Source organism: Cavia porcellus, unplaced genomic scaffold, assembly GCF_034190915.1.
Source record: "Cavia porcellus strain 051 isolate PalLab524CR breed Dunkin Hartley unplaced genomic scaffold, mCavPor4.1 scaffold_20, whole genome shotgun sequence".
Lineage (NCBI taxonomy): Eukaryota > Metazoa > Chordata > Mammalia > Rodentia > Caviidae > Cavia > Cavia porcellus.
The window spans coordinates 61224694-61230190 of record NW_026947503.1 but is presented as its reverse complement, the minus strand read 5'-3'; the positions used below and the strand labels follow the sequence as shown (position 1 = coordinate 61230190).

The window sequence follows — 5497 nt, the reverse complement described above, 5'->3', positions numbered from 1 at the left end:
AGAGACTTTGTTTGGGTGTTTTGTTAATAAAAGTCACAGAAATAGGATGAAGATTTGACAGACGGAATTTATCACATGACATAAGAAGGGAACGTTTTGCATTTTAGCAAATGTTTTCCCTCAAAAAGCTTGCTTGCATGCATGCGTTCATGTGTGTGTGTGTGTGTGTGTGTGTGTGTGTGTGTGTGTGTGTGTGCGTGCGTGTGTGTGTGTGTGTGTGTGTGTTTGAGAGGAAAGTGGAGATAGCTGGCTCAAATCAATGCTTCTGAGTGTCCTCGGTGTCCTGGGCTGCACGCTCTGTCTTGTGATTCCTGCAGTCTCACTGAGATTATTCAGACCTTTGCCACTCTCAGGCCCCAGTTCAGGGCTAGCACTTGCCCCGTTGGCAGCGTGTATTTCACCTTTGTGCTTCTGGAAGGTTGCCAGGTTGAACAAAGTTTAGCCTGAGAGTCAGAGGGTTGGACTTACTGCGGATCTGCCGTCCTGGGGTGGATTTTCACATCTGCCCCCCTTCCTACTTGTTTTATTTCCTGTGTTCCCCAGCCCTGCCCCAGCACTCTCTGCCCTGCTGGGCTGCTTCTTATATTTTCCCGTCATCCTTAGAACCTGCGGCCTTCCTTCCTACCTGGTCTCTTTGCTCACCTTCTTTGCCCGGAACTGCACTGTTCTTCCCCTTTGGGTTTTGTACATCTTCAGTCCTTACGGCGGTAGCTCCCTTAATACCTCTGCTATGAGTCTTCACTGATTTCTCTCTTCTTGAACGGTAAGCAGAGTGGTCTGTTTGGCTCCCTTTTCCTTCTGTGATTATATCATTAATGCTGCTGCAGTGGTGCATACTGGCCTGGATGAATCTCTTCAGTAACTTCCTTCCTGGGGCTGATTAGTTGTCTCCTTAACCAAACGGTGGCTGGAAACAGTGGTTGGAACCGTTCTAATGTCTAGAGCAGCACATCAGTGCCAAGTAAGTGTGGTATGAGTGGCGGGGAAGAATTAGAAACTTAGACCTGGTATGTTTTCCATGCGGAAGAGTGACAGGTTTTCAGAATGAAACTGCTCACACTGAATTAATAACACTGACCTTGCTATTTAAACCTTAGTGCACAGAGTGTAAGGCAGTGACTTTCTTAATAGAATTCCCATGGGAAGCCTCGTGGGGCACCTGGGTTTTAAAAGCTGCTATTTACATAAAATCATAGAAAATAAAGCCATCGAGCCTGGTCAGATGACTGATTACTCTGCATTTGACTTTGCCCGTCTCCTGTTCCAAGGGATTTTACTCAGGGGACAATCACAAGGTCACAGGCCAAGATGGAGCAGGGCGATGACCATCTGCCTTGGGAATGTAACAGGTCCTCTCTGGCTTTTGTCGTTGGAAGCTGACCAACACTTCTGCTCACTGGGGGTTCCTCCGGTCCAGGTTTTGTATGGTCCAGACCTGGGATGAGCTCAGCTGTTTTGTGGGAGAAACAGACCCAACTCGATCATGGAGGCTGATGGCCTAGATTGGAGCGTGCAGATCCTTCCAGCCCACCAGGCTGCAGTGTGCCCTTTGTCGCGTGCACCACGTGGGTCTCATCTTTCCATGACAAGCACACTCTCATCGCTTTGCCTTTTCAGCCACAGCTCCATTTCTGCAGAGGCTCCTGGCTGGGGTTGTCCTGACGCTTTGGCCTGAGCTTGGCACCTCCTGTCTGCATCTGACTCACCAAGGTCCCTACTCAGAGGCCGGGAGCTGGGGCTGCTGCAGCTCCTGCCTGGCAGGCAGCTCTGCGTGGGACCCTCGCGAGCCTGGACCTGCAGGAGCTCGATGCTGCGAGGCCATGGACAGTGTCAACCAGGGCGAGGAAAGTGGGAGCAGGAGGAAACCAGGAGAGGCACGTCCCCTCTGTCTTCCTGCGGACCCTGCTTCCGTGGGCTCCTGTGTGGAGGCCATAAGCAGTGGAGTGAGAGTTCTGCCAGGCACAGGCTGTGCTTCTTCAGACCCTGTGAAGCAGGTGCCAGCCCAGGGCACTGCCTCCTTCCTCTCCTGCTGCATTCCCGCCTTTCCCCCTCTCTGACTCCCCTGGCACCGACTGCCTCAGACAGATCCTCAGAGCCTCATCCCCTCTGAGGCTGTTTCTCCCTAGGGAATCTTAGTGCACGCCCCTGCGGGAGACTGTAAACCCCTGGAAAGCAGGAATTATGTCGCTGCTTTCAGTTTACCTCTCCCAGTACCTGACATAACATAACCCAAAAGGCCCAAGTCCCAGGAACAGACTTCCCCATAAAAATAGGGGGAATCACAGAATAGAAATGTTCTGCAAAGTCTTCTTCAAATATGATTATTATTCAGTCTTGATTCTTAGCAGCTAATATTTAAAATAGTCTCTTGTATATTAAATATAATTCATAATTTGAATCAGGGAGAAAGTAAGAAAAAGAAAGTTTTAACTAAGAAGGTAGTTAAAAATTCTAGGCGTGTCTTTTTGGTATTTTGTCATTTTGTTATCATTATCAGCATGATCATAGTCTTTATTAAAAAATGAACCTGGCAATCTGTACAATGTATTTAAATGTCTTAGGATTTGGCAGTCTCTGAAACGTGAAGGATAAGCAAATATCAAGTCGTAAATATCTAAGCACTTTGCACAGGAAATAAAGGCAGAAAGCCCATTTCTCCCATAAAAGGAAGCCACGCAAAGTCAGTTTGGGAATAAAGCGAATCTCAGAACCTTCTGCTGAATCTGTAATACATTCATCTCTTTTAACTTTGAGTCCAGTACTTAGCTCAAATAGAGGACTTTTAAGTATTTCCCGCATTGGATTAGTGGTGGTAAGAGAAACTCTGTTCTCCAGGTAGGAGAAGATTGTAAATCAGGGTCGCTGTGACTGAGACTCTGTCTCAATCACAGATGCTTGGTGTCTGAGGCTGTAAACTCAAGCATGCTCCATTCAAGTTTGAGCATGAATTAAACTGTGCATGTTCTAGGAATTTATGCCTCAACCAAACAGTGAGCCTACCCTTTTACCTTTCATTCCCAGCTTTATTCCCAAGGATTGTTTATGTGCATTGAGGGAAGGGTCCAGAGAAACAGCCAGTGATAATATTGTGTGTCAAGAAAAGAACAGCACTTAGGGGGCTGGGGATTTAGCTCTGCGGCATAAGCGCCTGCCTTGCGAGCGTGTGGTCGTGAGTTCGGTCCCTGGCTGAATAGAAAATGTGCCTAATTTTAAGAGTCCTAAGGTTAAGCATTTCAGGAACTGTGACCTCAAGAAAAAACTGAGGTCAGAGTGGTACAGATGGGAATTAAGGGAAAGGAGGATCAATTTTTATTAAGTCAGAAACTTTGCACATGTTATTCTCCTCCTCCTCCTTCCTTCTTATGTTTACTGTGCTGGGGATTGAATCCAGGGTCTTTTGCATGCTTGGCAAGCACTTTACTACTGAGCTTGCCCCAGCCTCTCTCACTGCTTCGATGACAGTCTGTCTTCCTGAGTAGGTACGATTATTCCCGTGCAGAGCTTGAGGCTCTGATAGTTTTGATGGACTGAAGTCCCTGGCCTGCTGATTGTGTCAAGCAGTGTGGAAGGGCTGGAGGTTCTTCAGTCTCTCGATAGATGCTTGGTTGTAATCCATGAGGCGTTGGTGACTGGGCCAGCCTTTCAGTTTTATCATCTGGTGTAAAGTGGAATGGCTTGGCTGTCCCAGGAGAGGCAGGTGTTGGGGCGGTGGACTGGGATACTTCATTAGTCAGGGTTCTCCAGAGGAGCAGAAAAATAAATGAAGTGTCCTCGATCCGGCAATGTCTGTATTACCGAGGTGAGTGGCAGACTGTTAGTGTCTTCAGATGATCCTGAGTTTAGCAATGAAACCAGCTCCAGCCTAAGAAGAAGACGATGCCCGAAGTCATCCCTTCCGGTTCTGCCTTTTGTTTTATTTTTTATTTTGGAGGTATACAACAGAACAAGACAGAACAAAGCCAATCAAGACAAAGCAGTGAAACTGGTACAGAACTTCACAGCAGGTTACCGGGATAACAGTAATAGGTACCATAGTATATCTCGTTATCTTCATAATAGTTGTTCTTTCAATCAGGTATAGCAAAATCAAACCAAATACAGAACATCAAAAAACCTATCAAAACAGAGTATTGAATAGAGCAATATGATTAATCAGAACAAAGCAAATCAGTGATAGTAATATTTGCCTTCAAAGAGAAGATAGAAGGAAATCCCCCCATCTGCTTTATTGCATATGGTCAACCTCCCAAGAGATGCTCAGACTTCTGGCTCCCATTTGCTAGCAGTGTGTGTGGGGGGCATGTATGTTTGATTTTCAGCCCGAGCCCTGGTAGGCTCACGGCTGCTTACCAGGGAGGTGAGCAGGTTGCTTGGTTGCCCAGTGCCCTAAGTTCCAACATGGTGCAGATCTCGGGAGACACTGCTGGTTCTCTCCCTGGGTCACCCGCCCTTTGCTTGAGCCACGGCTGCTTACCAGGGAGGTGAGCAGGTTCTTGCCTCTTGTTTTTTGCCTTTGGTTCTAGATATAGAGCATGTGATTTTTATTTTCAATCCATTATCATTGAAAAGCCACAGTGATACTTTGCCTGGAAAATCTATCCAGTAATCTTGCTTTCTGACCATATGTGTTTTGGAGGAGTCGCCACGGAAATATTCTCTGCCAGTGGAATATCCACTCACCACTGTTGTGTAGAATGCTTTGTTTTCTAAGAGGGCGATATCTTACGTTGGAAATGGTCTGCCTTGTAACATTTCATGAGCAAACAGGCACTGACATGCTATTATTAAGGATGTGAAAATATCTGACAGAGAGTCAAAAATCAAGATAACCTTTTCTCTCCCTTTATTTTAACCTACATTTTTACTCTTTTCATTTCTTCCTGCAGGAACGGCTGATGTTGTGCAGAAATTTCCTTTCTTGGGTTTCCTGAGCTCACGGGTCACATTGCTTTTACACTGGGATCTCTACCTGGCTCAGTAACCAAGGCAACAAATCCCCAGTTAATGACTGGCTAGAAATTCGCTGTGGAGGAGGCTTATTAGTTTGTTTTCTCCCAAGAGCTGGGATAAAAGTGTGCTTGTGATTTTTTCTTCATCTATTCCTCCTTCTATCTTCCTTGCAATTCAGACACCCTAAAGTCAATTTAATTAAAATCAATAGGTGAAAATAACAAGCGCTTTTAAAATACTATTTGGGATTCACAGTATGTGCATATGTAAATAGTATCGAGTTTAAGATTATTGTATTTTATGACTACTTCAATTTTTACATGGACAAAAACAATAATTTAAAAACGATTAGCATTATTCCTGTCCTTTGAAGATAGTTTGAAGAAGGCCTCTTACAGAAAAGAGAAAAAACAAAATCTGATGGAAGTTTGGGTGAGAAAAAAAGTCACTTTTATAAACAGATTAAATGTGGGAAGAAATCGGCAAGAGGCAAAACAAAACAAAACAAAACAAAACAAAAATCCTTAGCATTATTCAAAAATATCCC

General features: G+C 45.2%; 1 long non-coding RNA gene across 2 annotated transcripts; it reads left to right on the top strand.

The window, feature by feature from the left end:
- Positions 1–545: 545 nt before the first annotated feature.
- On the top strand, positions 546–5166 carry LOC134471823 (uncharacterized). 2 transcript variants are annotated; one of them, XR_010041512.1, is made up of 3 exons: positions 546–763; positions 1618–4026; positions 4887–5166. It is a non-coding gene; the product is annotated as an uncharacterized LOC134471823 (long non-coding RNA). The 2 variants fall into 2 exon arrangements; XR_010041511.1 differs by having other exon boundaries at positions 546–961.
- Positions 5167–5497: the final 331 nt, after the last annotated feature.